Below are 19,664 nucleotides of genomic sequence, written 5' to 3' on the forward strand. Positions count from 1 at the left end.
AGAAGAACAGAATTTTCCGAATTGTTAAAACGACCTTTATTCAACAATATGTTTATTTTGTGGCTGTAATAAATTCCTTAAATGAAAGAATTACAAAGAAAAACTCCTACATTAACTGCCACACTGTTTAACATTTCGTTTAGTTCAATACGTTTTTTCATAATTTAGTTTAATGAAATGGGTAACGTAAAACTTTTGCCTATTCTGTGCTCGCAACTTGATAGCACATGTACTGTACTGGAAAATTGGTGTAGGTTAGGATATTATTTATCTATTCTATTGCATAAATTTACCTGATTGGTAGTACATTTAGTAGTTATGATTTGAAGAATGTTCCTACCATGTTGTAGCTGAACTAAATAACTGACTAAATTAGGAAAAAAATTAGGATTCACAAACAATATTTGTTTAAACGATTCACAACTTTACCTCGGCACACAATTCACTGACACACTTGTTCTGCTTATGATTTTTCGTTTGCAAAATACCTATGGTTACTTTGATTTGATCGCTTTCAGTTATTCAAAATTGTGAATGACAGCAAATGGCAAGGTGGCTGTAAGTGAAAGGTGCTTCAATCCGAATGGTCGTAACCGGAAAAATTCCAGAAGGTATGTTTTTCAGCAATTTTTTTTTTCCTAAATAATATCAGATTTTGACGCTTCATACATTTCAAGGCATTTGGTTTTAAAATTAAAATTTCGATTTTCTCGATTTCCGTTGGTTGAAATCCGGGCAATCGGGACGGGCCGGACTGTTCCCAAATTATGTTTTAATTATCCGGCCAAACCCGGATAAAACCGGGCAATCTGGCAAGCTTACTTTAAAAATATAAACTTTAAATCATGTCCAATTGAGTACAGGTCAGTTTTTAGGGGCAATCTACAAAATGGATATGATCTGTTTTCTAAATTCGATGAAGAAATCTTTTCCATACACCCACTGTCATCCTAAGATGCCTATAGAATGATGAATTTTACTCTCTTGAGCCAAGACAAGATAAGAAGCTCTATGGAGCCACTCATAACTTTCTGAATTCGCAGGAATTTAGTTAGAACTGCTAGGAAAAGATATAAGGACATCGTTACAGTTGTCTTAGCTTTCTATCTGACCGCATTATCCTAATCACAACTCCCATCGACGACCGGCCAACCTACGAGATCATCACGATATTCGGCAGAGGACTACTAGTCAAATTGTATTTGTCAAAGTTATGTCACTGCTGAACTATTAATTTTAACGGATGTTTGAAAGTAATTATATCCACAATTTAATGAAAATTTGAAAGACTTGCTCTTGTTCTACCCAATACTGCCTGTTAATGTAAGAAAACCTTCTCTCAGTAAATGTCAAAAAATGGAGACAGCACAACATCTAATGAAATTGTTTCGATCGTTTTTTTTTATTGAAACGCTTCCCAAAATAGCCGATTTCAAATTCAATAAAATTTTACCACCTTCCTAAAACCTAAAACGGATAACAGTCAACGAAACCCGCGCGTTAGGAATTTATGTTTCCGTGTGGTGTTATTTTCTTCCTTTTTTTCGCTTTGGGATAGATATTCATTCCAGGAGCAGCATCCGGCTCATGTACGAGATGATTACAAATTTATAGACGTGTAAACCGGAGCGGGCGTGAATGTTATCCACATACGTACAGCAATGCGCCACAGCCAATAGAAAGCAACCAGCCAACCAGCAGCATCCGATATGCGCCCACATCTTCATTGTGTATGCATGAATTGTTTTTGTCGAAGCCGAAGATTCGAAAAACGGCGAAAGTTAACTACGGGTCTACTGAGTTCCTTCAGCTGAGTTGTAGACCGATGACGTCTGCTCTAAGACGATCAAAATGATACCAAGCATTGTGTTCGGAATTCCGCTTGAATGTAATCTTATCGCCAATTTCGTGGAAAATTTGAATGGTTTAGTGTCTCTTACTTCCCCAAAAATGTCTTTCAAACAACTTTGTCATTCTAAGCCATATTTAAATAACGTAACATATTCGCTATGAAAATCAGGTGTTGTCCTTCCGATTTACTACGCCATGGCTTGTGGGCACGTGTCTTCCATTCAGCCAAAATCATGAATCACCGTTCCGCCAAAAGCGTGTTCCCATTCCACAATACCTGTTCTTGCTCGAATCTCGATTAACATGTCGTACAGTTTATGTGAGTAAAATTTCCCACAGAAACTGCTCCTGCCCGTGATATATGTGTGAGAAAATGATAAAATTTTAATTGTAAATGCAATTATAAACTTCTATCACACCAACCAACGACCGTTGTCGGCATTCCACCAACCCTTGGCTAGCAAAGAATTAAAGCATGCCATGATGACGGTCGGGGCTTCTCAAGTCTTCGCGTTTAACAATATAAGACCTAGAGATACAACCAAAACGTCGAGAAACTTTATCCTGTGCTTACTATGGTTGAATTTACGTTCAGTTTTCAAATGCGATTTTAATGAAAAATGTACCTACATTCCAAATCTTGCAGGAACTGAATACCAACTTTTCGTCTAATTTGAAAAGTTGAAATTCGATTCTCTTTTTCCGGTCTCCTACTTCTAAGAATTGCGATGATTCAATTTTTTCGAACACACAAACGTTCACCTGTTGAATTCAATGCGATAACAGGTTTTCATTCTTGGAATCTTGTTTCAGAAAACTCTCAAGAGCGAAATGTACCACAAAATGTATACTGTACTAGAATAACAAACCTGCGGAGCCTTATCTGTGATTTATGGCAGCTTTTCACGTAATTACCGTCTAACTTACATTTTCATTGAAATTTGGAAATAGATTGGAATATTGGACGATAGATGTTTGTGCTGATATTGTTAATTATTTTCTAGTGATTTGTTATTTACGACTAGCTAACCTGGTGTGATTTGCCGCACCTTGTAAAATTAATGAACATTCAATTGTTCATGGTTTGAAATTTTTTATTTGATCATAAAAAAAGAAGTAACCCTTTAAAATGAGAGCTGTAGCTTGAGTTTCGAGTTTTGAACAAAGGAAGATTCATTCTTAGAGAGCTAAGCAAGCCTTGGTCGAATGCGGTTGTGTTTTTTTCGCTCGTACAAATTTTTGCGTTAATGTTTCCGGGAAAATATTAAATTTATGTGTGATTTTTTCGATGAAGTGAAATTCAGTGTATTTTGAAGATTATCTTCCGGTGGTAGAACTATAAGCAGAAAATGTTTATTTCAAATTCACTGCGTGCACTGGTTTATGTGTCGTCCTCGGTTTTGAAGAATTTCTACTTGTGAAAAATCCCTGTTTATCTAAAATTTGCAGAACAAAGATGTGTTCTCGCACAATTATGTTCAAATTAAGTGAAGAAAGAAAAAGTTCAAATCAAAAAGAATGTGGTTTTAACGTTTGAATTCCTAATCGAAAGACAAATACAGATTCGATAAAAATCGAAATACAAATTCGATTTCCCAGGAAAAGTGTACGCTGACTGGCGTTCCATATCAATGTTTTTGGTGAAAAAGGCGCTTGTTTTCAAATTGATAATAGGAAAGTGCACGTATAAAATCAAAGTTTAAATCAATAAAGAAGGGCTCTAAAAATTGATTCATGGTGGAATTAGAAAGTGTTTTTCTTCGTTCTCCTTACCAGGCTTGGCAAAAGTCATCGTCATGAGGCGTGAAGCTGTGACTGTGAAGCCTCTTGGTCCGTCAAACTCAATTGACTGTTACTTAACGACCAGTCACTTCGTTTGCCAGTCATTCATTCCCCAGTCATTTCAAGCTAAAATAATAACCTAGTCAAGCAATCGCATTCAAACGACCAATGACGAAAAAGAAACGCATTTATTATTATTGTTGCTCCTACCAGCAAGCCGAAGACGAACAAGAAAAGCATTTATTATTATTGTTGCTCCTGCCAGCAAGCTCGTTTTCAGTTTTTTATTGCTATTGTTGCTCTCTGCCAGCAAGTCGTTCAATTAGTTGTACCTGCCGTCAGCAGCCGATCGAAGTGTGAAGAGATTTGCCAGGAGAAATTTTGACCATGTGTAGGAGCTTCGCCAGTCGATGATGGAGAAATGTTGATTGTTGTCGTGCTTTATCCGTCATGCGAGTAGTGAGGCTCCGTCAATTGAGAACAGTGCCAGTCGTTGGATGAAACAAAACTGGTCGGGTCAAGCGTGACAAGAGAAATTTACCATCACTGCTCCTTACATGTATGTAGTGTAATTTCCAGATGCATGTTTTTGTGAGTATGTGAGTACCCCTCGTTAGAAAGTAGCTCAATAATAAAGTAGCGCAATAAGTACTGACAACGTTCTAATAAATATATTCTGGCAACACGTCATATATCATTCCATACGAGATCTCACTCATCGTTGTGTCGCCCTCTTTCGATTGCTGACAGGCCTACAGGTAAGACGTGCTTCTGATGTGCTGGGTGATTCCCGTCGGAAGTTCAGTGCACACATTTTGGCGATCAATGCCAGGATATTGTTTTTAATTGATTACCTGGTAAAGATTCAAACAAAAACAGAATAGTAGACACGGGAATCACTCAGCATGGAAGGGAATTAAAAAGTGTTTTGTTTCCTTTGACACGTGGTGAAAACAAAATGGCGCCGAGAAAAATCGAGTGAAGAAAACGTTTTGCTGGAAACTATAGAGAACAAAGCGGACTATCCGTGGAGGCTTAAAAATATTTTGCATTAGTGAGACACTTGCAGACTTTATTCTTTCTATCGAGTGATATCACAGTGAGAACGATTTGGACTGTTTCCACTCGTTAATGAACCGAGGAGGTTTTCTGAAAAGTGTTCGAAAGTCTTTGACGATTTAGGTTAATCGTGTTTGAAGTGAACTGTTTTCACCTTTATGTTAACCGAGGAGGTTAGAGAAAATCTTGAGTCGATTCAAGTTTCATTGAAAATCAAGCAATAGAAGTGAACCGTTTTCACCTATTCGGCAAGGATTGCAAAATAAGCACGACATGGACCGTTTCCATTCGTTAATAAACCGCGGAGGTTTTCTGAAAGTGTTTGACGATTTAGGTTAATCGTGTTTGAAGTGAACTGTCTTCACCTCCATATTAACCACAGAGGTTAAAGAAAATCTTGAGCTGATTCAAGTTTTGTTTTGAGCCAGAAATTAAAAAAAAAAAAACAAAAGAGGTGGACCGAGGTTTCTCTCCTACAACAATATAAGAAAGCTCTGATACGCATCGGAATGAAATCAAAATGTATGAGGAAAACGTTTTCAGCAGTGGTATTTAAAAGAATCGGATTTGAAGAACTTTAGAAAAATGTGTTTTTGAGAAATAAGCCAAAAAAAAATCAACATTGTAATGTTTTGTTGGTGCTTTCAGGGTATGATTGCGAGAGTTCACCAAAGAGATTACAGTTTTAACTACTAGCTTCAAAATGGAGGATAAAGGAAAATATGTACGAATTGCTAATGACTCGGACAGCGAACAACAGGAGCCGCATCGCTTCGTTTTCGGTGCATTCCCGGATGAAGAAAGCGAGCATAGCAATGCCCGTGACCAACAGGATGAAGAAAGTGGAGACTGTGTAACTTCCGATGAATCGGATTCATCAACATCGTTGTGCGAATCCAGCGAAGCCGAGGATAAAAATGGTCCGGAACCTTCCGAGGAAAATGACACATCGCCGAAGATAGCAGGGAAGAAATCGTCCGAAATTGTCGAAGAGCTGGATCGCATGCGGAAAGTGATTGAGGATTTGACCAATAAGCTGAATGAATATGAAAAGCCCGGTGTTGTTCCTCGCCCCATCGTCGAAGAAAATTGGAGTGTCTCGCAGAATTCTAGTGACCGTGTTGAAGGTGCCCAAGTTGCCGTGAGATGGGACCACATCAAGCCATTCCCCTCCGGCATTCCGGCCAATATAATGTGGGAGGAGTGGAATCGCTTCATAGAAAATTTCGACATTGCAGCTTCGTTGGGAAATGCCGTTAGCTCAGCGCAAAGATCTAAGCTTTTATTTCTATGTCTGGGGCAAGAGCTCCAAGGCATCGTTAGAGCAGCTAAACTGAAACCAAGTTTGGCGGAGCCCGATTGTTACTCGATCTTTGTAAACAATATTCGTGGTTACCTTCAATCCATGACGGACACAGCCGCGGAACATGAGGCGTTCGCAGCGATGAAACAAGGTTGTGCGGAGTCGGCTATCGCTTACCACGCCAGACTACAAGAAAAGGTGAGGTTATGCGGTTACAGCCCCGTCGACCAAGAACGCTTCGTCAGGGCGCAGTTGCTGAAAGGGCTACGTAATAAGGACCTAACGAAGTCAGCAAGGATATACAATTATGACATCAACTTCATAGTCCAATCAGCAACGAGAGAGGAAGCATATGAAGCCGAAACGAATCAACCCAGTGGTTCCGACATTGCCGTCGTCCAGCGAAGAAACTGGAAGCGGCCGTCCGAGCTGTACCGGAAGCGTGACCGAGATAGCAATCGGAACAGCCAATTTCAGCCGAAGCGATTCCGTGGCCCTGATCGCCGGGTCGAAGAACGCCGTGGTCGTTGCCACCTATGCAACCGTCCCGCACACAGAAGTGAAACTACTTGCCCAGCTCTAGGTAAAACCTGTAATGGGTGTGGTGAACGCGGACATTTCGTTGCAAAGTGCCCGAAGCGACGGGTTAACAACGTACAACGTAATACGGATCGAGCCACCCCACCGGGTTGGACCGACGATGAAGAAGAAGACAAAAAGGTATTAAAGAAATAATACTTTGTTTTTTTACCAAAAATTGAATTTGTTATTTTCGGTGTTAAATTAAAGAGTTTGTTTTGAGAGTAAAACAAAAGGTTGTTTCATTTACCGTTTCAGAAAATCAATGCACTATCCCTGAGCGATTTGTTTACTCTTAAGTATTGGCAAATATGCTGAATGTTAAATTCGGTAAATGGGCAGGCTCATATTTAGATGAGTAAACTTTTGATGAATGCCTTATGATGTTATTTGTTTTTTTTTTTTTTCAAAAAAAAATGGTCAGATAGCGATAGAACTACATAACAGGAATAATAGTAATTTCGTCTGTTGGATTGGACACTTAGGAGAAGAAAGAGTATGAAATAAATTGGTTAGTTAGCTTGTGCTTTTCCAAGAAGGTTCCCTTTTTTTCTCTCTCTCTTTCTCTATAACCTTTTTTCTTACAAAAAAGGTCATTTATGGAGAGGAAGGGAGATGTGAGTATGTGAGTACCCCTCGTTAGAAAGTAGCTCAATAATAAAGTAGCGCAATAAGTACTGACAACGTTCTAATAAATATATTCTGGCAACACGTCATATATCATTCCATACGAGATCTCACTCATCGTTGTGTCGCCCTCTTTCGATTGCTGACAGGCCTACAGGTAAGACGTGCTTCTGATGTGCTGGGTGATTCCCGTCGGAAGTTCAGTGCACACAGTTTTTTCGGTTGCAAACGTTTCCTGTTCCTAGCTTGCTTTGATTTTTCTTCTATGGCCTTATTGATTAATCTAGAAAAGGAAAAGAATTGACTATGCAGCATGTTTGGGCCAAGATTTTACATGTGCAAAAGTGAGATGCAGATGCATTTACGCAAAACTGTTAACATATTTGTGGGTTTTTCTGGAGAAGTGAAAGAAGAGCTTTTCGTCTTCATTTCCAACACCTATTGGAGACGAGTTGGGCAAAGATAAGCTTAATACATAATTGTAACTTGTGCAGTGAAATGCTTCTTTTATTCTTGCATTAAATACTGAAATTTTTTTGTTGGTAGAAGACTATGGGAATCTTATGGGAACATCTTTAGGGCTTAAATTATTGAAAATCTTTCAAGATCTAAGTAGATTTCTTGTTTCTCTTTTGTTGTTTTCAATATCTTCCCTGCTACAGAAAACAAATCTATGAAAAAGTACTTTCTAGTGCTGTTCTAGTGCCTTTTTAATTCCCCTAAACAATCCAGAAAAAAACTTATTTAGACTTGAAAACATTGAACAAAATAAGGCCTATCTTTTGCAACTTTTTTCTGATAAATCAATTGGAAGCTGTTTGAGCTACCGCACGTTTCGGAAAATGGAGTTATGGCTGTTTTCACCCTCAATTCTCCTGTATTTTTCAATTATTCCAAAAAAAAAGCATGATCGGACTTGAAAATTTTGAACCAAATTAGACGAATCTTATGTGATTTTTTTCAAGGAATCGAATAGATACTATTTGAGCGACCGCACGCTTCAGATAATGGAGTTATGGCTGTTTTACCTTCAATTTCCCTACAATTTTCAAATAGTTAAGAATACGCATATTCGGATTTAAAAATTTTGAACAAAATGGGACGTATCTTGTGTGATTTTCACAGAGGAATCTAATGAAAGTTATTTGAATCACCGCACGCTTCGGAAAATGGAGTTCTGGCTGTTTTTACCCTCAATTTCCCGACAATTCTCAATTCTCTTGAAAATTTTGAACAAAATGAAGCGCATTTTGTGTGATTTTTTCGAGGAATCCAACGAAGCCTATTTGAGCCACCGCACGGATTGGAAACAAGAGTTATGGCTGTTTTACCCTCAAATTCCCAACATTTTTCAAAAATTTCAGAAAAAGAATGTTCCGACTTGATTTTTTTAAAGGAAATGAGACGAATCTTGTGTGATTTTTTTCGAGGAATACAACGAATACAACTATAACTCCGTTTGTAAGCTCGTGCGGCGTCTGAAACTATGTCCAATCGCTTCTCTGGAAATTTTAACTAGAGGAAAGTATATTTCATGGATTTGTTTCGAGTAAAAGGGAAGGTATTGAATTTCTTCGGTTTATACACTTTTTTCCCCATTGTGCACTGATGATTAGAAATGATTGTATACAGAAAACATAAATAGTTCAAAGAAGATAAAGAACTAACAGTATTTTGATTCATTGAAAATACTTTTTTTATAATACCAATTGTCCTTAAAGAAAAAACGTTTGAAATATTTAATTTATTGATAAAGTATTGCATTTTTTTTCTAATACTGGTGGTGTTTATGAGTAATAAACTGTTGGGAAATGTAACCATAGAGATTTTTTAAGTATAAATAGAACACAAGGTATTGTAAAAGCAAGTTCACTGGTGTTGAGAAAAAGTGGTAGAAATTTTGACACAGACAGCAGATTTTGAAAATTTTGCCATGCATAAACATTTTCAAGTTCTGTGGCCTTCAAGTTTTTTTTAAAACACGTGTTGCAAGGCCGTGCGAACGGGGGGGGGGGGGGGGTTTAGCGGATTAACCCCCCTCATGGAGATTTTTTTCAAGTGAAATTTCCAGATCAAGAAATGAATTTAATATGGTAACCGAAAATGTTTTGATCTCAAATCGTGTTCAAAAATAAGTTTAAACAAACATGTCAGAAATTTAGCTCGCCTCTGGATTTATTTCTTAAATCACTCTAGGCCAGAGGTCAGCAACCTGCGGCTCGCGAGCCGCCTACGGCTCTTTAGATGTATAACTGCGGCTCTTAAGGGGCTGTTCACTAATTACGTAAGCACATAGGGGGGGTGGGGGGGTTTCACATTTGCTTACGATCTCTTACTAGGGGGGCAGGGGGGGTTTCCAAAAATCTTACGTAAGAAATGTTACTTTAAAAATTTATCACAGCCATACGAAACGATATTACTCAGGTTTTTTTACTCACTACCAATTTGTTGGTTAATTTTGATGTTATGTTATTTATCTTTTAAAAGCTTTGAATTAATAAATATAAATTGCAGGTTTTATAAAATTTATAGAGAACCAATTCAAACCAACAAAAACACTAAATCACATTATTAAACAAGATCGTCGCTTTTCGCTTTCCATCATAACAATCTTTTTAAATGAGAAATTTATAGAAACAAAAAGGAAAATTTCGCGATGTGAATCCACAATTTGAATCCATCATATTTCGAAAATGACTTCATCCAGAAAAAATCTTGAAAAATCAATATAAGGTGGTTTAAATAATGAATTTCTAGACAGTTTTTTCAGTGATAGACACTACCAACTTTTAAATTATACAAACGATTAACCAAAAAAAAATTCCTAAAACTTTATCGCTTACCGCTGAATGAGTCTGAGCTTTTAGGTTAGTTGACAACGTGATTGTCGTTAAACATTTTTGTCCCAATTCTAGTAGTTTAGAATGATATTTTTTTTAAAGATTTTTATGATTTTCAAGTAAAAAACATAACAGCCTTGTGCTAACCTGATTGATCTCTCTTTTTTAAATCGGAATTGAGATTTTATATTGTTTATTCGATTTTGGAAATGTATTGTAAATTATTGTTAATTATTGTATTATTGTTAATTATTGTGCTTTTCAAATACAGTTTTTTTTTTAATTTTACTTAAAAAGTGCTTTGCTGTGAAGCATTTATGTCACATTTTTAATATTTTCAAGTTTTTTTTAACAAAAAACGTGTCAATGTCTCAAAGAAAAAAAAACGTAAGATCTTACAAGGGGGGGAGGGGGGGTTTTGAAAAATCTTACTTTGTCTTTCCAGGGGGGGAGGGGGGGTTGAAAATTTCCAAAATCGTGCTTACGTAATTAGTGAACGGCCCCTAAGCTCAATGTGTGAAGATTTTTAAAATCCCTGACATTTTCTAGAATAAACGGACGCAACATTAGTTTTAATTAAGTTCAGACAATATTTTCTAGGATTGAAAAAGAAACCAAAATAACTATTATAGAACAAATTAACTGCATCTTGTCAGTTTGCAAGCAAGTTGAGATTTAGAAATCAGTTAACGTTCTCCACAAAAAGTTTGATACATGATTTGGAAGCCTGGGGCCATTTTTCTCTTGGGACACGGAAAGTTTTCCCGTTGCCTTTATTTAACTTTGTTGTTCTGATTTAACAAATAAAAACAGAACATTTTTTAATCGTCAAATAGAGTCCTGTCAAGATTACGAAGTGGAGTTTTTTTTCTTGATTTTTAAAATAAATTTGCATTAACACTGTTCTGATGAAATATGAACATCGGATGACGATTATAATTATGCTTTAAATACTGATAAAAATTCTTATGTGTAGGTATTATAATTTCTGTAAAAACCGTTGTGTTTTTTTTTTTAATTTTTCAATTATTAAATTCCACCTATCCAACATACAATTATAACAACTTTTATATTCTTTTTCGATTCTAAACTTAGTTCCTCTATAATGTTTCTGAAATCCAATTATTTTCAACAATTTCATGACTATTTTAAAATTCAATTTAATTTCTGAGTATTTAACAGAACTTTGGTTTTGATTTGTTCTAAAATTCAAAGTAAAAACTCATATTCTCAAAATCTCAACCTTTCAAAGCTGATCGGGTTCAATATGACCCAAAGCGCACATTTCAATCATCATTCAAATACCTTTAAATAACAACGGAAAGACTTAGTATGTTCTATGAAGTGAAGATCAAAATAATAACAAAAACTAAAATTTAAGTTTAAGGAAACAGTTAGTTGAAAAATGAAAAGTTAGAGCCAAAATTAGATGTCTGTTTTTAAGTAAGATTTATTTTTTGTATTGGAAGATCAGAGATAGCTATCAAAACTTTTATAGGACCCCATCATATTTGTACATTATCGGATGGATCTATTCTTGACGATTCCAAAAATTCGGGATAGACTGAAATACTGCAAATTTGAAGTTGTTTTGTTTTGAAATATTGAGAAACCAAAATAAATCACCCACATAACGAATTTCATTTAAATCGGTTAAAATCGGTGTGGAGAACCACTAAGAAACAACAATAATGATCAACATTACAAATTCGCTAGCAAAAACTGAGAATTCATTCAATAAATTTTTACTCTTGTTTCAAGAAATAAAATAGATAAAATTCCAAATCTATGATTGTATTAAAATTTAAAATATGAATTTGTGAAAAGAATTCATAGAAACATTCATAAAAGGATCAATCTGAATCCATGATACATTTGAGACTCAGAGGACATTATTTTTATGATTACAATAGTTTGTAGAAGAAACCACATGAAAGAGTTACGATTTTGAACAGAATTGTGAATATAAATTCAAATTTTCATAACCGAATTTTTAAAACTTTTTTTTTATTTTACCAGAAATCGAAATAAGAACAAGAAAGCCGAATCAGAAATTATGGTAGAGCTTGTGATAATTTTTTTTAAAGAAATTTTATAACCGTATTATCAGATCATATTGTCAAATTTGTCAAATTTTTACTAGTATTTGTCAATTCGTGAAATGAACATTTATTAATCAAAACTTGTTGGTTTATTTATCCTCAGGACCGGAAAATATTTATTTATTCAAAATCATAGTTATTCGCACAGGAAATCCCTCCAGTTTCATGGTAGCTGGGCAACAAGTTGAGAAAGTGGAGTGCTTCCAGTATCTTGGTAGCCAGATATCGCCTGATGGTGGTACCAGGAAAGACATCGAAACCCGGATCAGAAAGGCCCGATTTGCGTTTGCGAGTCTCCGAAACATCTGGCGGTCACGCCAGATCTCTCTACGAACGAAAATCCGAATCTTCAACTCAAACGTCAAATCCGTATTGCTGTACGGGTGCGAAACTTGGTGCACATATGCGGTGACGACGCGAAAACTGCAAGTATTTGTAAACCGCTGCCTGCGGAACATCATCCGCGCTTGGTGGCCTGGCAACTGGATCTCGAATGAGGAACTACATCGCCGGTGTCATCAAAGGGCGCTAGAAATCGAGATTCGGGAACGAAAGTGGAGATGGATTGGGCACACGCTGCGAAAAGATGAAAACGAGATTTGCAGAGAGGCGCTTGACTGGAATCCAGAAGGTCATCGAAGAAGAGGCAGGCCCAGAAACTCGTGGCGGCGAAGCCTAGCCGCTGAAATCCGAACTGTCGACGAGAATCTTGACTGGGACCAGGTGAAGACGCTGGCTCCGGATCGTCAACAGTGGAGGTCTTTTACCACGGCCCTATGCACCGGAGGATCGGCGCGGGATCATTAAGTAAGTAAGTAAATAGTTATTCGCATAACAAACAAATGAACCTGAATGGCTTTTAACGGATTTTCAAAACAAACAAAATAATCGAGGCTAATTTGTAGAATTTTATATAATAATAGTGAAAAAATCATTATGGTTAATTGGAAATCAATTTACCCCTTGTAGTATGCACTTTTAATATTTTTTTAAATATTTCAACAGAACACATCAAACTTCTATTATTTATCTGGGAATAGCTGTTAGGGAAGAATTGCACCAAAGTTAAAAATGATAGAGTTTATCAGGTTAGAATGGCAAATCGCCAAACGATAACAAGCTACACTCATATTGAAAATGTATTAATTAAAAAGAAAGAAAATCGCTTTCGTTTGCCAATAAAACATTGAAAATCTATGGCGATGCGAAAAAGGTTAAAAAAACTGAGATCACATAACGGTGCAATGTATCTTAGCAATCACCATTATTTGTAGTAAGGGTAAAATGAAGTGCGGCTCTTTCAAACTTGTAAATTTCCTTAATTTGCAATTTTTGACTCTTCTGTCTCAAAAGGTTGCCGACCGCTGCTCTAGGCCAAAGACATTTCATTTGACGACCTTAAAGAATTGAAACTTTTTTTTTGGAAGTTGCAATTTAGTATTTAGTATTAGAAACTCAAATCTTGACACACAAAAACCCTACCTTATGAATGGGGTTTTATTGAGAAGTGTGACAATATAAGTTCAGAATTTGAAACCAACCATTTTAACTTCAAAATGCATGCATCGTATAATAATTTTTCACATCACCTGTCCATACACCTGTCATATGCCGTATGACAGGTGTTCAATACTCACAATAGTCAAAAGAATTTGCAAAAAAAATCTTAAATCTAGTATCCATTACTTTATTACTTATCTTTTTGATAATTAAAAATCGTTGAAATAAATCATTATTACGTTTCTGCTAAAATGAAATATTCTTCAAGAAACCAATTTAGGAATTGATTATTTTTTTTGCTGTTTTTCTCAATGTTCAACTTCACATTCAAAAGGTTTTTGATAAATTACACAAGGCCACAAAATGCACCTTTTTCCAACGTGCCGAGATTGAGGAATTCAAATATTCAATAGGTTTTTTTTCTATCATCTTTAATTTTTCAAATTACATTTGAAAATAAGTCAAATTTATTTAAAAAATTTCCGCGGTTTTTGGCAAAATCTTGACAATTTAAAAAAAAGGGTGGAAACTAATTATCAACTTTTTTTAAATTGCGACCCAGAGATGGGTCTTGACTCAAACATTCAGTCAGCGAAACTTTTTTTGTAGAGAAATGAATCCAACTTAGATGAAATTTCAGGGACTAGATAAGAGAAAATCGATGTTGAAAAACATGCGAAAAAAAAAATAAATAAAAATTCGCCTTGTCTCCCGGTGAGACTTGAACCCACATCTTGCGCCTCTCCGGGGCCCATGTATTAACATTCTACTACAGGAGACCGACCTGGCGTACTACTGTAAGATGAAATGATGGAAATAGAAATAGACCAAGAAAAATGATTATGATCACATGGGAGAACTATTCCCTTCATTCCGATAGACATCGACACTCAACCAGTATAATATTCATACGCCAGGTTGGTCTCCTGTAGTAGAATGTTAATACATGGGCCCCGGAGAGGCGCAAGATGTGGGTTCAAGTCTCACCGGGAGACAAGGCGAATTTTTTTTGCATGTTTTTCAACATCGATTTTCTCTTATCTATTCCCTGAAATTTCATCTAAGTTGGATTCATTTCTCTACTAATTATCAACTTTAAGTTTTAATATTAAAAGTTTTTAAAATGTCAAAATGTTTTTATTGAAAAATTTCCTTCTGAATTGTTAAAAAAAACTTATCTTTTTCATTATCATAGTTTGTATTAAATGCCAAATACATTGACCGAATTTTAAAGGATCGTTTATTTAGTTCTATTTAATTTATTAAGTCAAACTTTTTAATTTATTTGTAATATTATTAATAAATTTGTCTTTCGTTCTTCAATCTTCAATTTCTATGTTTTGAAAAAATAATCTTCTAAATATTATTTTTTGATGATGAGAAAACTCAATTTCTACATTTTGTCCAATCCAGGACCGAATATTCCAAAAGACTCAGAGCTTAAAATTTTCAACTACAAATTTAGCACAAAAAAATCAACAATGTTTATAATTTAAAAAAATGTCTCTTGAATCGATCATAATTATTTTAATAATCTTTGAAAAGTTCGAAAAATGATTCGAAGTAGCATGTTTTATGATGATTCTATTTATGAATTGGATTTCAATTGATTTTTTAAGGTTTTTAACAGCTATCAGTTTCGGATTTTCAAAGTTTAAACAATCACAGCTAAAAACAGTCGTTTTTTTCTAAAAAAAATCCGAAATAAACAGTCGTTAAAATTCCTGTAAAAAATGGTTTAAGAAATCAATTTGCTTATTTGTTGTGCATTTTTGGAATTTTTTTTTATTTCTAGCTGGATTTAGATTTTGAGGCTACAATAGAGAATACTTACAGCTACATCCTTTGCATGTCCCTGAAAATAGAAGAGTGAATAATAAAAATATTATTAGGTTTGTTTTTTTTTCAATACTCAGGTTAATTTGATGCGTTGTTAGATTCTACTGAAATCGCTTTGGCAACAATATTGATATTCGATAGATAGATGTTTGTTTTTCTAGCAAATCTACTTAAGATAAAACAATTCTCATTCTTTCAGAAATGATTGCTGAAGTCACTGCAATTACAAGTTGGAATGGTTGAACTTGAAATAGATACCAGAAGCAACGAAGGCTGCTTGCGTTCCCTCCGGAAAGGAAATAAAAATACGAAACGAGGGTGCTCCAGATTTCGATTAGTTCGGGAGTGGTTGTCGGTCGTGATCATCAAAGCTAGGACTTTTGTCTATGTTTGCTTTTGTTATGCACCAACTATCGTTGACTTTGCAGATTCCCTGGCTGAAGTCATCGAGAAAAAGAAAAACTCCATCAACCTACTTCCCAGAGACAGAGCAAAGATTGGAGTACCGGTTCTCCATCACGATTCTTGATAATCGTTAATGTCTAAAATGATGTTTTTTTTTATTCCCAGAATAACTGACTGCTTTCAGAAGTTTACATTTATCATGTGATTCTGAAAATTCAAATTTAGAAAGTATTTCTTCGCATAAAAGTGTTTGAAGAGCAATCAATCATTCTAATCCGTACTGTGTCCATTTGGAATTATTTCGGTTGATATTCTGTTGAAAAATTCCTAGGAGAGCCCTCCGAAATTTGACTTTTCCCCTGTCCTTAATCACAATCCCACACCAACATTGGCTCTTCATCTCCGTTTTTTTTAATTCTACATCCCAGCGATGATAAGGATCAACTCTCGAATCCCATTACCCTGGATGGAGAGTCCACTTGTACGGACAGGTATAGCCATCATCAGACCAGACCAAACCAGACCAGGGCCAAATATATGCAAGGAACCGTTTTCATTTGACTTCGTACGACCGCCATCATCATCAACGACGAACGGGGCGGCGATATCATCACCCTCATCGTCATCATCGACATCATCTTCGTGTAGTGCTATCAGCGCCACGACGCCAGTCTACTTCTCTAGCGTCTCAATGTTCTCGTGACCGTTCGATGCCGGATCAGCATTTTTTAGGGATTTCATGCATTCTCAATGAAGAAACCAACAGGGAGAGATTATTCCTGTGATACGTTGTTGAGTGGTTGTGTTCCTTCACCTGTAAGTTTGAGACCACTGTTTTTCGATACCTTTATCCAAAGCTGGATATATGAAAAACTTTTGAGAAATGTTTGATTTCCTTTAAAACAGAAATATTTTTTTTAAATATTAGCATGTGAGAATACACTCTTGAAAAATTCCTGCGTCGTTGGCAAAAAACTGTGCCCCTGAAACAGGACCAACGCTCCTTGAACACGTCCTTGAAATCGAGTCCCACTTTCGAAAGGACTGTTCAAGTTTATTTGGAATTGTGGTCCTGTACGTGCCAATGTGGTGTACTTTTTGCCGGGGAAATTGTTCGAAAGCCACCCCGACACTTGTTTCGTCGTGACTTTACCTTCTGTAAGTGTAAGGATATATGCTGATGATGACGATGATGATGAGGGCGATGCGATGATGGTCTCAACATTGCATGACCAAACAGACCGACCGACATCATCAGGCTATAGGGACTCGCTCGAGGACTGGCGGAAATAAAAGGAACCGCACAAGCACACAAAGTCAAGCGCCCATGAACAAGATGATTATGCAAAATCAATCATCTCGAGCGGTTTTAATGAGCGTTTTCTTCTGTGCTTTGCTTTGGAGCAGTTGGGTATTGTTTTTTTCTGGTCTTCTCCATCTTCAGCTGAATAGGGCAGGACTTGGGCTTGACTCTTGGGATTTGAGGGGGTGTTTTTTCGGTCGAGTAAGTAAAAATGTTGCTCTTACGGAATCGGAGGCTAAATGAGAAGTTCAGGTCATCAAGTATCAATCTTTCCAATGGACTCACTGGGAGCGAAAAGGCTCATATCGTATTTCTAAATCCGACCATATATCTTTTGAAGATAGGCCCAAAAACTGACCTGTACAAGCTATCAGCTCAATCAGACTTAATTTAGAGGTCTCAAAGAGGTCAACGTTTTACTAATTTTTCACCATTAATGTTGAAGAGTGCAGCAAAAAAACAGGTTAAATAAATAATCATATATTCAAAAAAAAAATTTCAAGTCAAAAATTTGATTAAATTTAAGAAGAATTTATATCAGTGTCAAGCAGACCGTAGAAAAATGCAACCCACTAGCATTTCAGTACATTTTGGTACCGTTAGTGGACAGGGTTAAAGCGAGAAAGAGATAGGTATAAGTCAATGAGGTACAGAGAAAGTTGACGAACAAGCACGCACACTGTTCCAGAACTCGTTATTCAAAAAGTATGAAGGTAAACAAAGCCTACGTCACTTGCCAGGATGTTTATGTATCCTAGGCGAGAATCGTAAACAGCAGTTGGCAATGATTTTTTTGTCTTGTTTTAGCTGGTACACCGATGAAGGTTGTTTGTTTGTTTGAAAATGCAACTGACGTCATGAATTGTCATGGTTACAATGTTTACAAATAAACTTTTAACTAACTAGCACTTGGCACGGGATTTCCATCGCCACCTGAGATATGTATACAGGTTGGGCATAAGTATCGGAAAAATATTGAGACAAGTTTCGGAGAAAGAATGTTTGGATACGCACCACAGTAAGCGGTGAAAAATAAAGATCAGATTTAAGACGTGTGTTGTGTACAGAAGAAGTGTTCTTACTTGGAGAAATTATTGAGAAAAATATCGGAAAGTTCTAGTGGAAAGTGATTGACGATCATGGAAAATCACCAGATTGGCGCAGCCGGTAGCAGAGAATCTACCAAGTACCTAAGTGGATTTTAATTAACGCAAGACGCTAGAAGAAAGTCGATTACGATTGCTGTTTTTTTCATTCCAACGAAATTGATTCCATCAGTTTTTGTATGGAGATGTTGCAAAAAAAAAAAAGAAACGAGTGATTAAAAGTGAATCGTAGTAGTATGTACAATATTACAGAAAAGTGAACTATGCTAGTAGTTCACATTTGAAATCATCGTCCAAAAGTTTTAAAGAGACGAACCCAAGTGGTTGGTGAAAATTTTCAACCACAATAGTACAGAAGAAGTATTCTCACTTGGAGAAAACATTGAGAGGAATATCGGTAAGATCTAGTGGAAAGAGATTGACGATCATGAAAAATCACCACAATCGTTAGACTTAATTGTTAACTAAGAGGCCCATTTATTTTTCCCTGAAATAATAAAAATAAAATTTCATCAGCACCAAGTTGGAAATAAAAATTAAAAAATTTAAAAAAAAAATAACAAAAGTTGAAAAAGTAAGAAAAATAACAGAATTGAAAAAAAATTGCAAAAATTATAAAAAAAATAAGAAAAATGACAAAAATTTCAAAATTACATAATATGTCTTGAAGATACCTTCATTTTGATTTTTTTTGTTGTGTATAAAGATTTGTTAGAAAATTACATAATTTTCTTGAATAATTTTTGCCTTTTTTCAAAAGTTTAAGGGTACCACAATTAATTTACATTAGCGCTTAAATTCTTTGCACATAGGAAAAATGTCAATTTTGTGGCCTAGTGTAGTTTTTCAAAATCCTTTTGAATGTGGAGCTGAGCATTTAGAAGAACAAGAAATACAAAATAAAATTTAGGTTTAAAAAAGACATACACCGTCTTAGCCGATAAGGCTTTACAGACTGAATAAATGACGTGGACAATTTAAGATTAACATTTAACACCCAGTACCGAGATGGGAATCGAACCCATGCCATCAGTGGACCAGCGATTACCGTCTTACCACGCTAACCACTCGACCACCGAGACGTACATTTAAATTGTTTTCAAAGGGTGATTTGGTCAAAGGAAAACGCGTGTAAATCAGTGAAATCGTTTATTCCAAAAATCAAATTAAATTTCTTTTTCAAGTTTAATTAGTATAAAATTCAGGAAAAATATTCAGTTAGGCTTCCGCTTTTCCAAATCCGAATTTCCGGGCCTTACGCTTAACCCCTGCCATCAGATTTTGTACAGCCACCTTGTCCACCTTCTTCGCCGCAGAAAGCCAGTTTGCCTTGAACTGCCGCTCGACCTTAGCAGTTTTTTGGTCTTC

The 19,664-nt window shown here is 36.0% G+C and overlaps 1 long non-coding RNA gene across 1 annotated transcript in view; it reads right to left on the minus strand.

Annotated features, from left to right (window-relative positions):
• Positions 1-15,500, minus strand: part of LOC129746766 (uncharacterized) — a 51,237-nt gene extending 35,737 nt beyond the window's left edge. Inside the window, exon 1 of the long non-coding RNA XR_008737368.1 lies at positions 15,478-15,500. This is a non-coding gene — a long non-coding RNA (uncharacterized LOC129746766). The remainder of the gene's footprint in view (positions 1-15,477) is intronic.
• Positions 15,501-19,664: the final 4,164 nt, after the last annotated feature.

This window comes from Uranotaenia lowii, chromosome 1, assembly GCF_029784155.1.
Source record: "Uranotaenia lowii strain MFRU-FL chromosome 1, ASM2978415v1, whole genome shotgun sequence".
NCBI classification, from domain to species: domain Eukaryota; kingdom Metazoa; phylum Arthropoda; class Insecta; order Diptera; family Culicidae; genus Uranotaenia; species Uranotaenia lowii.